The 8,475-nt window shown below is 37.2% G+C and overlaps 1 long non-coding RNA gene across 1 annotated transcript; it reads left to right on the top strand.

Moving 5' to 3' along the window:
* The first annotated feature begins 927 nt into the window (after nt 1-927).
* Nucleotides 928-4,475, top strand: LOC135461719 (uncharacterized). Its single transcript, XR_010443385.1, has 3 exons — nt 928-1,056; nt 1,743-1,837; nt 3,981-4,475. It is a non-coding gene; the product is annotated as an uncharacterized LOC135461719 (long non-coding RNA).
* Nucleotides 4,476-8,475: the final 4,000 nt, after the last annotated feature.

An 8,475-nucleotide genomic window follows, 5' to 3' on the forward strand; every position in this document is an offset into this window, starting at 1 on the left:
ACACAAGACAGCACTAAGAAATCGACAGCATATTGCCACCAACAAACAATGAACGTGCAGCAATCCACGAACTTCCCTGTTCGGGAATAAGATTGATTCCGCTTCTCGTGTGGTATAATGATTGAAAGGCACCATCATCGCTCACAACTCAATAAGTAAATGCATACTTATGTATAAATAAATGGTTTCCATGGGCGAAACTATAGATAATTTTTGAGATATATAATCTAAGATATTTTTGAAGATATTTGGCATTCTGACGCTTTTCTTATTCATGTTTTGTGCATTTGAGGAATATGTAGTACATATTTATGCGATTTTTAAAGTAAAGTCTTCATGTTTGTTTACATTTATTAACATTCTTTCTTGACATACCGAAAGGCTATGTTAATATGCAAGGGCAAAATGCGACGTAATCATGTATATTCATCTGTATTTTCTTTGTTTCGGTAATGCTATACATTTCAATTTCTTCTGTCATAATCATATGAATGCAGACAGATAGCTGGTTGATCTTGCCCGGACTTGTCATTGTGACCTTTATATTATCTCTAACGCGTCGCTACAAGTCATCTATTTCTCATCCGTCTGGGCACACTTGAGATAACGACAGCTGGCAGCTGATATTTTATACCGGTATATACTCACATTTCATATCCCAGTCTTAAATATTAGTATGCACTCATTTATAAATATAAACAATATAGAATATTTGTATCTCTGTATATATGCTGAATTTTGAAATTCCTAATGGTCAAATTTCATTATCTGATACACCGACGCTGCATACATGAATTGTCACCTTATACAGATTACCATCTAAATACACAGTGAGATTTGAAGTAGTGGTAACGTTATCTCCCGGGTTATTAATATCGTCAGTACTAAGTTACACGTGATATTGTACGTCACAACTCGTGAGTAGGACTATACCGCATTAAAATAACCGTGTATTTATCAAGTTCACTACACACCCCTTATAATTTCTCTGTAATTTATCCGCCCACGACCCAGAGAAAGCCTTTCTATCCTTCGGTTCAAACCACCAGAGACAAAGTAAGTATATGCTATACTTAATTCCAAATTCAGTTGGCCTACAAACTAGAAATATTAGTTCTTTCTGTGTCAGATATTTCGAGGCATAGTTGAAAGATCTGGTTCAATTCTGACTCACGTAATGCTTTTGAATAGTTTACCTAGGTAATTCCGTACTTGATGCTGGGTTGGGTTGGTCATAATTGTCCTAAGACCTGTTATCAAAATAAACCTTAAAGCAAACCTTCATTAATGTACTTCTCCCACAAATAAGTGTGTAATAGTATATTAAAACTGAACTAAATCTACTGCTGTTATACTTCGCTTTTGCACAACTGCATTGTTGACTGGGTTTCGTTAAAATCTTGAATATAAAACCTGAGTGACTTAATACCGGTATTAGCTAATACACTTATGGACATTCGAATCATGATGGGCCTGGTGACAGGGTGCTTTGTCAGGGTTTCTTCGGCATGGTATCTCAGTGAGGCAGCATCATAAATGCGATTGTTTTTTACACGGATACACAGGAGAGATACGACAGGGGTAATTTTGAAGAAACGTCAAATCACAAGTGGAAAGAGGATAATAATACTTAGTTTTAACAACGCATTGCAGTTTTAATTGCTGGCCTTTCTGATTCACAATACTGTAGATGGAAGATGGCTTTTTTCACATTGTTACATGTAGGCCTATCTTGTTTTTAGATGAGCTACAACCAGCAGGGAGGCTATTATCAGGGCCAGCCACAACCAGGCTATCAACAAACCACGACTGTTTACTCCTCACAACCACAAGTCGTGTAAGCACAGATTTTCGTTGTTAAAGCTTAACGTCAATCTTCCTAGTTGTTGTGTACCTTGAAACTTAATTTGTTTTGGGTGTTGGTATTAATCTCAGAAAATAAACCTCAGACAAACAGTTCGGAAAAGTGCTGGAAGTGCCATGAACTTATTGGGAATCAAATATAGCCATCTTAACACAAAGCGAAGCTGTACAGTCCGAGACGAGAATTCGAGAACAGTCGAGAAGACAATTAGGCAAATCGAGTGAATGCCCTCAGTTTTTATAAACACACGTGTTTTTCAGTTTGTTTGAGATCCTGTGTTGAGATCCGACCTCACATGTCTTCTACAATAGACAAAATAATATAAGCACATTGTGAATATAAATTTACCTTGCTGTCAAGATTGAAAAGTAATTTAATAAGATGTGACTTACGACACGTGTTGCAATCGGGGTTTTCGTGTTCGACTGGTTAGCGTTCTAGCGCAGAACAATGACTCCGGAAGTCTCTCTCCAGTACAGTCGCTGCGGGTTCAAGTGCAGCTCATATTTTTTTTCGGTGTTTACTATAGCATATAGGAAACCCATGAACTACACCCGTCAATCCAAACTTGGCCAGCAGCAACACACGGATGGTCATGGATTTCCCTCGTACTATTGCCATAATGTTGGTCGCAGCCGTACAAGTGAAATATTCTTCAACACGTCGTAAAACACCAAATAAATAAATAAATAAATATGTGTTATTTGAAACCAAACCACCGATATTTCCTCGCTTAAAAATGATCCATATACTTAAACAAAGCAGCGGACGAATCAAGATTTTAAAGTCAGTCTTTTGCACTTGTGATTCTGTTGAGTATAACAAAATCAATCAATTGTGCTTATGTAAGTAACTTAAGGTTTGCGTCGTGTATAAATACGTAATTACTGCTTCATGGACTCCCTACCGCGATCACACATAACAACGAAAGCTCACCAGGCCTCACCAGGTGTTGTTTTCATTTGTGTTAACCAATGGTTCTTATCGTACACAAGACTCTGAGCTATATTGAAATGGCGATCGACCTTTGAAGGATCATCTCTAGTTCACTGTAACTGTCAGTGGTTATAACGTCCTCACTAGTCTCATACATACCGCGTATACTTAAAGGATACGTGAAATGTTTGGTTTTTATTTCTTAATATGCAGTTTAGGATGTGTAATAATATACAACAGTACAAACGCATTCTAAACATCATTTTTATTGGGTAATGCGGCTATGAAGTACAATTTTCTTAAGACCTCATCGGTCAGTTTGGAAATTAAATACCTTATAATGATAAGGTCAACGATTATAGCTGTCAAATCAACTATGTGGGGGAATAATCCCAATGGGGCACGCCTGTGCCACACATATTAAAAACATTTGTGTTGGAATCTAAAACAACAGCTTGCGTGTTTCACTTATTAACAAAATGTGTTACCCTACAATATCTTTGTGTCACAAAATACTAAAACAAGAACAAAACCTTGTTCTAATTCAACACAAGATGGAGCTGTTCCAATATGACACAAGACTTTTGTTTGAAAGAACACAAGTTTGTGTTCATACAACACAAGTTTTCTTTGTGTGCAGTGTAGGCAAGCTGAAGTGCTCTTACGTATGGCTGCGCTTGAGTCTTAAACATATTCGTGATCCCGGAGCCAGATAGGCTAAGTAGATTAAGGCTTATGCTATTTTTTGTTGACTCACAAAAGGTGGTGGTGAGTTCTGCTCTGGCTCTCCGCTCTGGCCCTCGAATCCAGCTCTAGCGGTTTCGGTTGTAGCTTTGGATCAAAAGAGCTTGATTGGGAAATATAAATTTCTAACACTGTTGACCAAAGTTTTTCTGGTTCGTCATATAGTTAACATTTATATTACACCCTATAATAAGATCCCTGACGTTTACCATATTATACAGACATGCACAAGGCGACATGCCCACTGTGAACAGAACAAAATGTAGATTGGTCTTCGCGCCACTAGGTCACATTGTAATAAATTAGCATGGTCCAAGCAGATTCAAGCTATGTATGAGTTGGCCAAGCAGTGAAATGATTACTTTATCTCACACGCAAAAGATACATTTATTTTCGTTGTTTAATACGGCATATGAATTTACGATTCTGTTTTCAGATATGTGCGGGACGAGCATTGCCACCGTGACGGTGATGCCCAGATGGCTGCGGACTGCTGTTTGTTAGCTTGCTGTTGGACATTGTTATGTTGCTGTCTGACCAGTAATTAACTCTGGCAGTCGTCTCTATTATGCAAAAACGGCTGCCAGAATGTGACTGGAATATGTTTGTAAATTGTCTTGGATTTTTTCCAAGGTTGACGTATTATATGTGTATACAAGATGAAAAATGGACTTACACTTTCCTGAGATGACCCTCAATTTTCTACAGCTATATCCATATTGTTGAGATTCCATAGATATATCATGGCAATTTTTTTTGAAAGACATGTTTACTGAGAATGGCGATGTTCCATTCCACACTTGGACGTAACTTCCTCCTCTAGTTGACAACCTGTACAATGTTTCCTGTTTGAATAGCTATCTTGGACCAATAAGTACTTGCGATAGTAGAATGTGTTAAGCATATATCGTACTCTTGCATGGGAGACGGCATCATCCTGTATATGGGGAAAACATAAACTTTGTCTTGTATGAATTGAATGATTGTTATTTTGGTGGATTATTGGGTAGAGTGAAGTCTGAACTACGCACAGATGTTAAATTTATTTTAGTGTATACATGCCGATCCATTCTGTATTATAGTAAGATGCATGCCAGACCATTATGTTTCATAATTTTAAGCGTTTCACCCTCACCTATACTATCAAGAAAGAGAAGAATGGGACGGGAATGAAGTCATCGACCAATATATATGTACACACTTTGGCTGTCAGTATATCCATGCACACACTCTCCATCAGGCAATAAACTAGTGAAAGGGAGAAAACTCTTGAGACGACATACAGACGTTTGAATTTTACGCCATGGATTACCACAAACAAGCCCATTCAGTATTTTACATAGCTCTTCTTTTAAACTGAGTTGCATAAGCACACCAAATAAAATCGCCATATAATATACATGTCCTGTATTTATCAGTTCAACTCAATCCTCTGACTCCCAGCATATCGAGGGCCTGCTTATTAGTTATTGCTTGATTAATGTATGCATGTCTGCCGATTAAAGAATTGTTATCACACCGATTCTACTACAGCAACAGTCTCAGCTCCAAAGGAGGGAATAAATAAATAAATAAATAAATAAATAAATAAATAAATGAATAAATTGGAAACATACAAAATAAATAAAAACCCGTATGGGAATATTTGAGAATATTTTTCTGTTCACAATGTGCAGGATTGTCCGGAAAACAAGGAAACATTTTACTTTCAGTAAATTAAAAAAATTCTTGTGATGATGCGTGACAACTATGAATATGGAGATATGGAGATTTGAATCCTTAATTCACTGTTTTTCAGTTTGTCTGGCAGTTTGTCTGACAGTCTGAATGTCTGAGCTGGTAATTCATTTCGTTTTTTATTGTTGTTTAATGCCATACCCAAGGTTTTTCACGCATATGGATGTGGTCAGCTTTGGGGGTGAAGGTTAAAGTTAACCATTTTCAACGATCGTAAATAGCTCTACGAGAGCTGTCGACCACTTACTGTCCCCCAGAGGCATCTGTGAACAGTGAGAGCAGATGAAACTGCAAATTCTTTGTCCAATTCCAGAACTGAACCTACACCTCGTGTGACTCGCGGTTAGTAGTCGCGCACATCACTGAGCCACATCTCCCTGGGATGATGAAAACCACTAACACTCATAGAGCCAATATAAATTGTGTAAGCTTTGCTGTATAAAATACTATTGTTACCTTAATGATGTAATATTTATTTACCAATATTAACACATATAGTCATTACACATTTCTCAGAATTAATCATACTATGAAGTTAAAGTAGACATTTTTTATTACATTTAGGCTTCATCGCTATAGCTACATTGCCTTACTTCACCTGAACGTGGAAAAGGTAGAATAAGGCTTTCTTTGACTATACAGTTTTATGAAAAGTCGATTGTGAATTGTTTTTGTTTCCTAATATCTTTTAGTAGACCAATGTCTGTTCTGATATGAATACAAATGTATGTAAACTCCTTCAAATTTATTTACAAGAGAATATTTTATAGAACTGACATTAGCATAATAAGCGTAAATACAACACCTGTCGTTTGTGTGGAGATTAATATCCATGTATTGTATTTGAATCACCAGGAAGTACCGCATCATTCAGAGGCAGGTGTTTGTGCGCAAAATCGATAAAGTTTCCGGTCACGTGATGCTTAAGACAAGATTAATCATTTCAGTTTAACATCCAGAAGGAGGATATTTCGGTTTAAATATTGTACTTGGATTATGAACTTTATGGTTTATAAGCTAAATACAGTACACATGTAATTTGTATTTTAATGAAAACAGCTGAATATATATATGTAGTTATCTAATACCATGCCGACATTTTAAGTAGCTACACCTACGCTGCTAATTTGTTTTGGCAAATATATATGTCTCTATAACATCCTTGCGGAATTTGGTCTACCTCGTGTAGATCTGGAAATTCCATTTACGGCTGGCGATTTGTTTAGATAATAAGTTTATTTAATAATAATCTATATCTACTTTCTCTCAAGAAAACACGTTAACAAACTTACTAATACATAAATTACTGATGTCGAAACCCACTATGTGGTTGCTTCCTTGGTGGACTGTGCTGGTGTAAAATGTCTATCGGAAGTGCTATGTCGTAAGAAGATAGTATCAATCGGGATTTCTCTACTATACTCTAAATATTACTAGTATAACAACAGAGATTTAAAGATTCTAGAATGTCTGCATTTCTATGTCAATACACTTACTAAAAGTTCTCCTCGGGTGGATGACAATGTTTTGTTGGAGGCGTCCAACGACATTTTACACAGTTTTGTTTTTCAAGAATTATTTAAACTTTGAAAAAATGTTTTCGTGTTATTCAGTTCAACAATTCTTTCATCTGACGGTCAGGTTTAAGGGTGAAGAATTTTGGCTGTGGAAATACCAAATACCTTAACAGAATACTCAACCTTATTAGTCAAGGGCAAGTGGTTGCAAGTGAAGCATTTTTGACCTCCAGTGACACATTAATTAGCCTTTTAGACTTTCCCTTTCTGACAACATCAAAGAAGAGTACGTTTTCAAGGTTTAAGAACAAACAATGGATTCAATGATATATGATAAGTATGACATGTGTATTCATTAATCGAAAAGGTTTCATATTTTTGAGATAGTTAAAATCTTTATCAACCACAGTAATAATAACTGGAGAAGTTCACTAAGAGAACTTAACATTGGCTAAGGCATGTTGATTTAAGTATTTCACCTTGCAGGCGCACTAACATTTACCGAGGTCATGTGCAGCTGGCAAAACGAGGTCGTTTTCAATAGCTAGACTTACAGCCTTTTTTTCGGTGACTTGAGATGAGCAATGCATGGTGTCTGAATCACGGAAGATGGTCCCTGTTGATATTAATGATTCAAAACTTGACACAATTCAGACACACTTGTCAAGTAAGAATGATAAATCCCCCAGGTAATCGGCGTTGATGGCGTTACATCTAAATCCGAGAAAAGCTGGGCACATGGAGGACAACATGAGGGAAACTCACACCAGATGATTTGACAACGTACTTCTCACTCTCCAGTGATAAATAGTACTACGGCACATTATTGCACACAATAAAACATGCATGCTTTGTCAGAATATTAACCAACGTAACAAACATCAAAAACGTCAGGGCAAAAAGGTTGATTTCTGGTAAATTTCCAGCTCTCTTGGTCTACCTGTAAGTAAGGAAGAGCCCAGTCACTTTACACGTTTAAAGGCATGTTTCTAAACTAGGGCTCATTTCGCAAAGCTGTCCTGGGCGGAAGTTGATTGCACATGTTAAAGACCAATGCTTTCTTGACAGTCACAATGAACTAAGCTTTCTGGAACTGGACTCTGATTAGGTAGGCCTGCTTTTCTGAAATTTCAGTTCATGCCACGTGCTCCACCAACATGCGCCTGACAAACATGAGGCATGTGCAGCTGGCAAATTACACCTTTCGTGCTACGTATATGTACACAGAAGATAACGGGAATGCTTCCGTGTTTGTGATAATGATTACGTGTTCTCATGTATAATTGACACCATTGGCAGGATAATTAAAGACGTAAAGCATAGAGAACAAAACCAGAACAGGTTACGCCCTTTAGTGACTTTTTCTGTTTTCATTTCACCACTGATACACATAGCTAGTAATTTATCGTACTGCTGTATTTAATATGTTCATTAGTACTGTCTCCATAGTGTGATGCAATTGCTAGATTTAGTTACAAAGACCAGATGCAAATCCATAGGCAACATCGACCTTCAATATGTGTGATTAATTACTGACAATCGGTCCATTTAGGCAATATTTCACCGTGTCCAACCCATGGCGAAAGCTCTGCGAAATCCCTAAGGGGAGACGACTGTATCGTTTATCTCCGAATCACCTTCGAAATGGCAGTCTACCATTGCCTTAGGGGACACTTT

This window comes from Liolophura sinensis, chromosome 1 (genome assembly GCF_032854445.1).
Source record: "Liolophura sinensis isolate JHLJ2023 chromosome 1, CUHK_Ljap_v2, whole genome shotgun sequence".
Lineage (NCBI taxonomy): Eukaryota > Metazoa > Mollusca > Polyplacophora > Chitonida > Chitonidae > Liolophura > Liolophura sinensis.